The sequence below is a fragment of the Notechis scutatus genome, chromosome 1 (genome assembly GCF_049901735.1).
Source record: "Notechis scutatus isolate UNSWTSFEM ecotype Mainland chromosome 1, rNotScu1.2, whole genome shotgun sequence".
NCBI lineage: Eukaryota > Metazoa > Chordata > Lepidosauria > Squamata > Elapidae > Notechis > Notechis scutatus.
Genome location: NC_142009.1, coordinates 229,637,395 through 229,644,514, shown reverse-complemented (window position 1 = coordinate 229,644,514; position 7,120 = coordinate 229,637,395). Strand labels below are relative to the sequence as shown.

At 42.6% G+C, this 7,120-nt stretch overlaps 1 long non-coding RNA gene across 1 annotated transcript; it reads left to right on the top strand.

Moving 5' to 3' along the window:
• Window positions 1-301: 301 nt before the first annotated feature.
• Window positions 302-1,313, top strand: LOC148133242 (uncharacterized). Its single transcript, XR_015747237.1, has 2 exons — window positions 302-577; window positions 702-1,313. It is a non-coding gene; the product is annotated as an uncharacterized LOC148133242 (long non-coding RNA).
• The last annotated feature ends 5,807 nt before the right edge of the window (window positions 1,314-7,120 follow it).

Sequence of the window (7,120 nt, the reverse complement as noted above, 5' to 3'; positions counted from 1 at the left end):
TTGGGGAAAGATAGAAAGGCGTCATACTTCAATTAGTTATTACAGGAGAAATTACAGGAGTTATTACAGGAGAGATAAATAGATAATTGGAAAAGAACGGACAAAAGATACAAGTATAATGATTTAAATTAAGATGAAATAAATAAAATAGAATTAAGAGAGTGAAAAGAGGGGAGAAGTTATATAGAAAATATAGAATGGTAAATAAGATAAGTAATGGTATACAAGATGAGCATGAATTTGATTTAGGTCTGTACAAAAAGATGTAACCCGGGGTTAAGCCACTTTCCAAAAAGAAGTTTTACCGTATTTGCCGGCATATAAGATGACTTTTTTGCCCTGAAAAACATGCCTCCAAGTGGGGGGGTCATCTTATATGCCCAGTCGTCTTATACGCCGGCAAAATAATTGGGAAGCACTGCGGCTGCCCACGGCCGAGGCATTTTTGCGCACCGTGGAAACGGATCCCATGAAGCCAAAAGGAGCAGCCAGCCTTCAGGCCGATGTAGACCGGGCCTCCTTCTCCCAGCTCCCAAGGAAACAAGGAAAACCGAGGCTGCTTGAGCACTTGGCACAGGTCCGGCTTAACTGGGACTTGGATCTCTGTCACTGCGACCAACTTTCTTAAAGCATTATCAGCCACTTTGGGGCTATGAATTGGTTTCCAGGCGCGAATTCCCTCTCGTTTCTCCTTAGAGCAGCAGCCTCCAGTCCCAGGGATCCGACAGATCGAGGGCTAACGGGATCTCTCCGCCCGTCAACCGAGGAACCGCTGGTTGCTGTGAACGAGAAATGCGCGGTTTCATTTCATCTTGGACGCCGCGGCGTTTTCACCGGCGCTTCCAAGCCAGGCGGACATGACTTTCGGCAGATCGGTTCTCCTTCCCGCACACCCGACGTTTAATTGATTTAAATTGCTTTATCTACCCGCGAAGAGGGATGGGAATCTGCTTCAGATCGGTGTTGCTTGAATTGTAAAAGGCAGGCGGGGGAGAGAAGCTCGTTCCAAAGGAAAGCTGGTTCTTTTTGCGGTTCGAGAAGGAACCCCAACTCACTCGCAAGGGCTTTTATCGGAGAAGTCGAGGGGATAGGACCAAGAAGGGTCAGAATCGAGTTCCCACTTGACCCGGTAGCTATTTCAGGGCTTTTTCAGCCCAGCCCAGCCCAGCCTACTTCAGAAAATTATGGTGATGATAAAAAATAAGGAGTGGAAGGGAAGGATCACCTCGTGGTCCCGTCTCCGTGTTGTCAGGAAATAATTGCAAGAGAAGGTATAAAAATAAACTGCAATAAAGGGAACCCACCTAAAGTCACCCTTTTAATTGTCTCAGGGTCCATAAGGTTGTCTTGGGAGCAATGCGGAAAGGGTTTTGCCTTTGCCACTTTCTGGGATGTGGCTTACTTCCCCTGGAGCTCTTGGTGGTCTCCCGTCCAAGTCATAAGCAGCCCGACTCTGGTCAGCATCTGAGCCCAGGAAAGATACTTGGTGTCTATTGGGGGGGCGGCGGGGGGGGGGAATAGATCTGCAAGTACAAAATAAAGGCTGCCTCCTTTTCCAGTATCGCGTGGTATCCAGCACGGCTGCGGCGGGTCATCAGCGTGGCTGCGGCGAGCATCAGCAGCAAGACAGGGGTGCCAGCCTTTTCGGCGTGACCGGCCCGTTCTGCTCGGCGGGAAGCAGCGGCACTCCGGCCCGCCCCTTGTCTATGCAGAGCTTGCACATGCGCACTTGCGCACTAGTGCCGGTCACAGGGAGATGCAGGGGCAGGCCGGAGGCGCTGCGGTCGCGCTGCGGCCGCACAATGGTGACAATGACAGGTACTGTAATGGCACTAATACTAATACTAATGGCACTCATGTAATACCGGTAACAATAATAGCACACAGGGGTACACTTTTATACATTTTGCAACTCTCTCCTCGCCCCCTCCCCCTTCTTATGCATACCTTGATAAATACTCCCTATCCAAATCTCTTATCAGGTCATAATATACAGTATGTCACTTGGTATTAATAAATAGTATGGTACTATAATACTGGTACTATCCATAATATGGATTCAAGGGCGGACCAGACTGCTGCTAGTGACATGGAGACAGGGAGACAGGGACGGCAGACAGGGAGCAGGGACCAATCCAATCAGGCTTTGTACACAGCCAACAGCCAACCACAGTACTGCACCATTGTAGAGTACAGTACAGCATAGAAAATGTCCAGCAGTCAAACCCCTATCAACCCTATCATGGCACCAGCAAAAAGAAAGAAATATGATGCAAGTTTTAAACTTAAAGTTGTAAACTTTGCCATGGAACATAATAATTGTGCTGCTGCAAGACAATATGGAGTAACAGAAAAGATGGTTCGGGACTGGAAATCAAATGAAAAAGCATTAAAGAGTATGCCAAGGGGTAAGTGTGCATTAAGAAGAGGCACCCCACACTGGCCAGAACTCGAAAAACATGTAGCAGACCAACAGCATCGCCAAAATGGTTATGTGGTGACACAAAATACAATACGCTTGTTTGCACTTCAGTGGGCCAAATCTAACCCATATTACAGCAACAATTTTAAGGCCACTATATCCTGGTGTAGTAGATTCATGGCAAGGCATGATCTGGTACTAAGGCAAAAGACAAAAATTGCCCCAAAATTACCTGCAGATCTGGATAACAAAGTGGATAGTTTCCATCGATACGTAATACAACAGCGCACTAAACATGGCTATGCGTTAAGTAATATTGGAAATATGGATGAAACTCCAATGAATTTTGATATGATTGGAAATAAAACTGTCCATCAAAAAGGTGAAAAAACTATTTTGATAAAAACAACAGGACATGAGAAGTCAAGTTTTACAGTGGTACTAGCATGCACAGTTGATGGCAACAAACTGAAACCTATGATTATTTTTAAAAGGAAAACAATGCCAAAACTCAAGTTCCCTGCTGGTTGTTTTGTGCACGTGCATGAAAAAGGCTGGATGGATGAGGAGGGTGTGAAACTATGGCTGGATAATGTATGGAGCAGACGACCAGGTGGTCTACTTCAAAAACGTAGTCTACTTGTGTGGGATATGTTCAGGGCTCATTCAACTCCCACCACCAAGGAAAGGCTTGCGAGAATAAAAACAGATGCAGCAGTTATTCCTGCAGGATTGACATCATTGGTACAGCCCCTGGATGTGTGCCTAAACAAGCCGTTTAAAGATCGCATTCGAGAACAGTGGAATGAATGGATGGTTAGCGGCAAAAAGTCATACACAAAAGGAGGAAACATGCGTGCTCCACAGTTGGATGTTTTGTGCCAATTTGTCATAAAAGCCTGGAATGATATTGATGCACAAACAGTAATCAAGTCTTTCAAGAAGTGTGGCATATCAAATTCATTAGATGGTATGGAGGACGAGTACTTGTGGCAAGGTGAAGAGGAAGCTGAAGCTGAGGCCACATCATCTGACACGGAATTAGATCCATACGATGACTGCCTTGCAACTGTATCCCAAGATGTCATTGATGAACTTTTAATATCAGATGACGAACAGGAGTTTGAAGGCTTTTAAAGGGAAACTGTCATGCCAGCAAACTTGCTAGGGACTTGCCCGGCACTTGCTCTCTCCCTCTATTTGTTATCTTCCTTCTATCATTGACAGTTCCAGTTTGGTTAACAGCTTAGAAAACAAACAGCATGGCAGCTCCCATAGGTTTATTGTTCCATTCAGCTTTAGTGAATTAGCCTCTGGCATTTACTATTGGCTGGTATAATATAGGATGGGGAGGGGTCTTAGCCACCCTCACACTATTTATGAACATTCCTTTGGGAGCTCAGCAAGGTCTGACGAAGGGGGCGTGTCCCCAGAAACATGTTACCTATCCCGTGGTTTTGCTGATCCAGTGTTTATACTCTTGATGTGCCTGTCATACTCCTATGTTTGTGAGTATCATTTTATCTCTGATTTATGGATCTATTAAAAAGGTTTTACACGAGGAGGTGGCGCCCGCTGTTTTTCTTCTTGTCTTCTACAGTGTGTTGCCAGAGTCCCTCTGGGTTGTGGGCTGCCTGCCTGTGTTCCTGAGAAGCATCTACCCGTCCATAGGGTCCACTGGGAGTGTTGCTTGCGCTGAGGAGGAGAGGAGTGTGTTGTCTTTAGTGAATTACGTTTAATAAACTTGCACTGTTTTATGTTTACTGTACATGTTTGATAACATACAGCCTTGTGACAGTTTTCCTGCATGTCATAAGCATTTGAATATAAATTAACATGTTGAAATCAAATCTGATGTTCTTTTACCTTTTATTTGGTGTGTGGAAGGTGTGCGGAAGAGGGGGTAGTCTTATACAGCGAGTATATAACAAACTCTATATTTTGAGTGGAAATGTTGGGGGGTCGTCTTATACGCCCAGTCGTCTTATACGCCGGCAAATACGGTATGCTTCTATGTTTTGTGTTTTGTGTGTTTATGTTTGATTGAGAATTAATAAAACCTTGGAGGAATGTTAGAAGAGAATAATTGTAAACAAGTCAGATGAAAATATAAGTATAATGAATAAAAACATATAAAATAGACAAATATAGAAAAGAAATATAATTGAACAAAAGTAAAGGGAGAAATAACGAGAAATTTGAAAAAGATATGTATGTGTTTATATGGAAATGTGATAATTTAGAACTATGCTGTATAAAACAAATGTTTTATTTGCCTTGTTAAAATTTACAAGTAGCTTTCAGAAAAGAGGTTTTATGTTCTTATGTTTTATGTTTTACAAGTTACAAGTAGCTTTCAGAAAAGAGGTTTTATGTTCTTATGTTTTATGTTTTGTTTGTCTTTAAAAACTAATAAAATTTGTTTTAAAAAAAAGTTAACCAAATAAGCCGTACGCATTGTTTATGGCTTAACAATGTTAACCCGGTGTGCCTTTCTCAAACAGAACCTGAGCTGGAAATGTAGATTAAAATTTATTTATTTGCGTACAGAAGTAAGGAGAGGTATCTCACCCAGAGAAGAGGAGCAATCTAGAAAGGCAAGGCATCATTTTATATACAATTCAAATGTATTGGGTCTGGGATGAGTTCTTTCATAGTTAATGCTGTTTGACACATCTCTGACACAGCACACATGCATACCAACTCTAATATGTAGCAAGTAATGTTCCACAGCATCCCACAATATTCTTAGCATTATTCACATATTCAGGAGGTATGTTTCATAATGAGGTATAAAGAGTTTGCAAGAAACTAAAGTTCAAATCAACATCCTTGACAATTCAACATGTTGAGCCAACTTTTATCAAACTCTACATTCCTTTGAAGAGCTTGCTTTGTTACTTCAAAGATGTATTATGGTAATCTAGTAATATTAATCAGAAAACTTCCTAATTACTAAAGACATTAATCAAAGATGCCCTTCTCTGCTGTTGCCATCAAGTGGAATCCCAACCCACAAACTTTTAAATGTACATTTCATGGCTTCAATTACACAATCACATCTACCATTTTGATTTTTGGAAGCCCTGCCTCCCACTTCATTTGCCTCCCAGTTCCCATTAAAATATAGTCTGAAATCAGGCAAAACCTTCCTTCGCTGGACTTTTCCTTTAATTAAATTTGTTTTAGTTTGCTTTTCCCTTTGCCTTGCTTTTTAAAAAGCAAATGCAAATTTGTTGTCTTTCTGGATTCTGAAGAATATTTGCATTAAAAAGATCTGAAAGCTTTTGGATGCAATAGACAAAAACTATTAGTCACTTTATGCAAGGATAAATTCCCATTCTCTTAAACATGCATAACATTTGCAAAATGCATTGTGGAAAATTCCATCTGGATTTAACAGAGATTCATAGTAATTGACGCCTTTCCCTCATTAGCCTGTTAAATTGAGGGTTACTGTACATGTAAGATTTGATTTCCTGATGTTATTGATGTGCTAGGCAAGAATTCTCGGGTGCAACCTTATGAATGCTATTTATCTGTTAGTTAGAAAATAATGTTTTGCAACAGAGGTGGAGGAATCTGTATTAAAGCCAAATTATCAAAAAGAAAATTTATGCTACATAGACATATCTAAATCTCTTACTTTGGAGTCCTCTGACTGAGAGCTGCAGGGCTTTTCTGATAGTTCTCCTGCACAGCTCACTTTAAGGGCTCGGGTTTCTAGTTTTGAGAAATCTTGTCTCTAACCTTAGCCTCCAAGAACAAATCAGCTTCACAGTTATGGAGGAGAAGAAAACCCAAGGTCCTTCATGGTTTTTATTCTCCCGAAGCACAGAAAAATGAATGATTGGGAATAAATAAGTAATTGAACTTCAGAGTAACTTCAAAGGCAAGGAGAGTTAAAAGGTAGTCTGCACAAATCAATAATCTTAGAACTTTATATAAAAAGACATTAGTCACCAGCCACAGATCATCTGCTGTGAGAAAGGAACTCAGGCACTCTTCCTGATTTTTAATGGAACTATAGTATAGGCATGTAAATCTGTCATGGCTCCATCAGATCCCGGAGGAGGAGGAGGAGTTGGAGTTGGAACAGGGATCATCTCACAGAGATGATCCCTGGGATGTTTGGAGAGGCCAGGGGCTGAGGACAATGCTGTCCCAGGCCCCTCGGGCATTGGGGGAAGGGGGATCGACCTGGTGGGGGAACTACCTGCCCTCACAAACACAGGGGAGGATTGGCTGCAGACAGGCGGTGATGCTGAGAGACAGCAGATCCCCTCTGATGAGGAACAGCTGCCTCCCCCATTCGATTCCCAGGGCACAGAGAGTAGAGTGGAGGCAAGCTCAAAGGAGGTCTACAAGGCTGCTTGGGAGAAGGTTCCCCTGTCCCTGCTCATGAGAAACACCTGGCTAGGTTGACTTAAGCAAAGGCCAAGGGAGGTTGTCTTTGTTGGGAACAATTGTTTTGCTTTGGCATGCACTTCCCTGGCCTTGGAAAAACTCTGCCTTGTTATTGTGTTTCTGCCTGTGGATTTTGACCCTCGCTTGTAGACTCTTGACCTTGCTCTGTGGACCTGGAAGCTTGTACATGACTTACTGACAGACCTTGCTGTGTGGACTTGCACCTTGTTTTTGGATTTCTTCTCTGCCTTTGCAGTTTGGATCTGGTGATTATTGGCTTTGTTTGTGGAA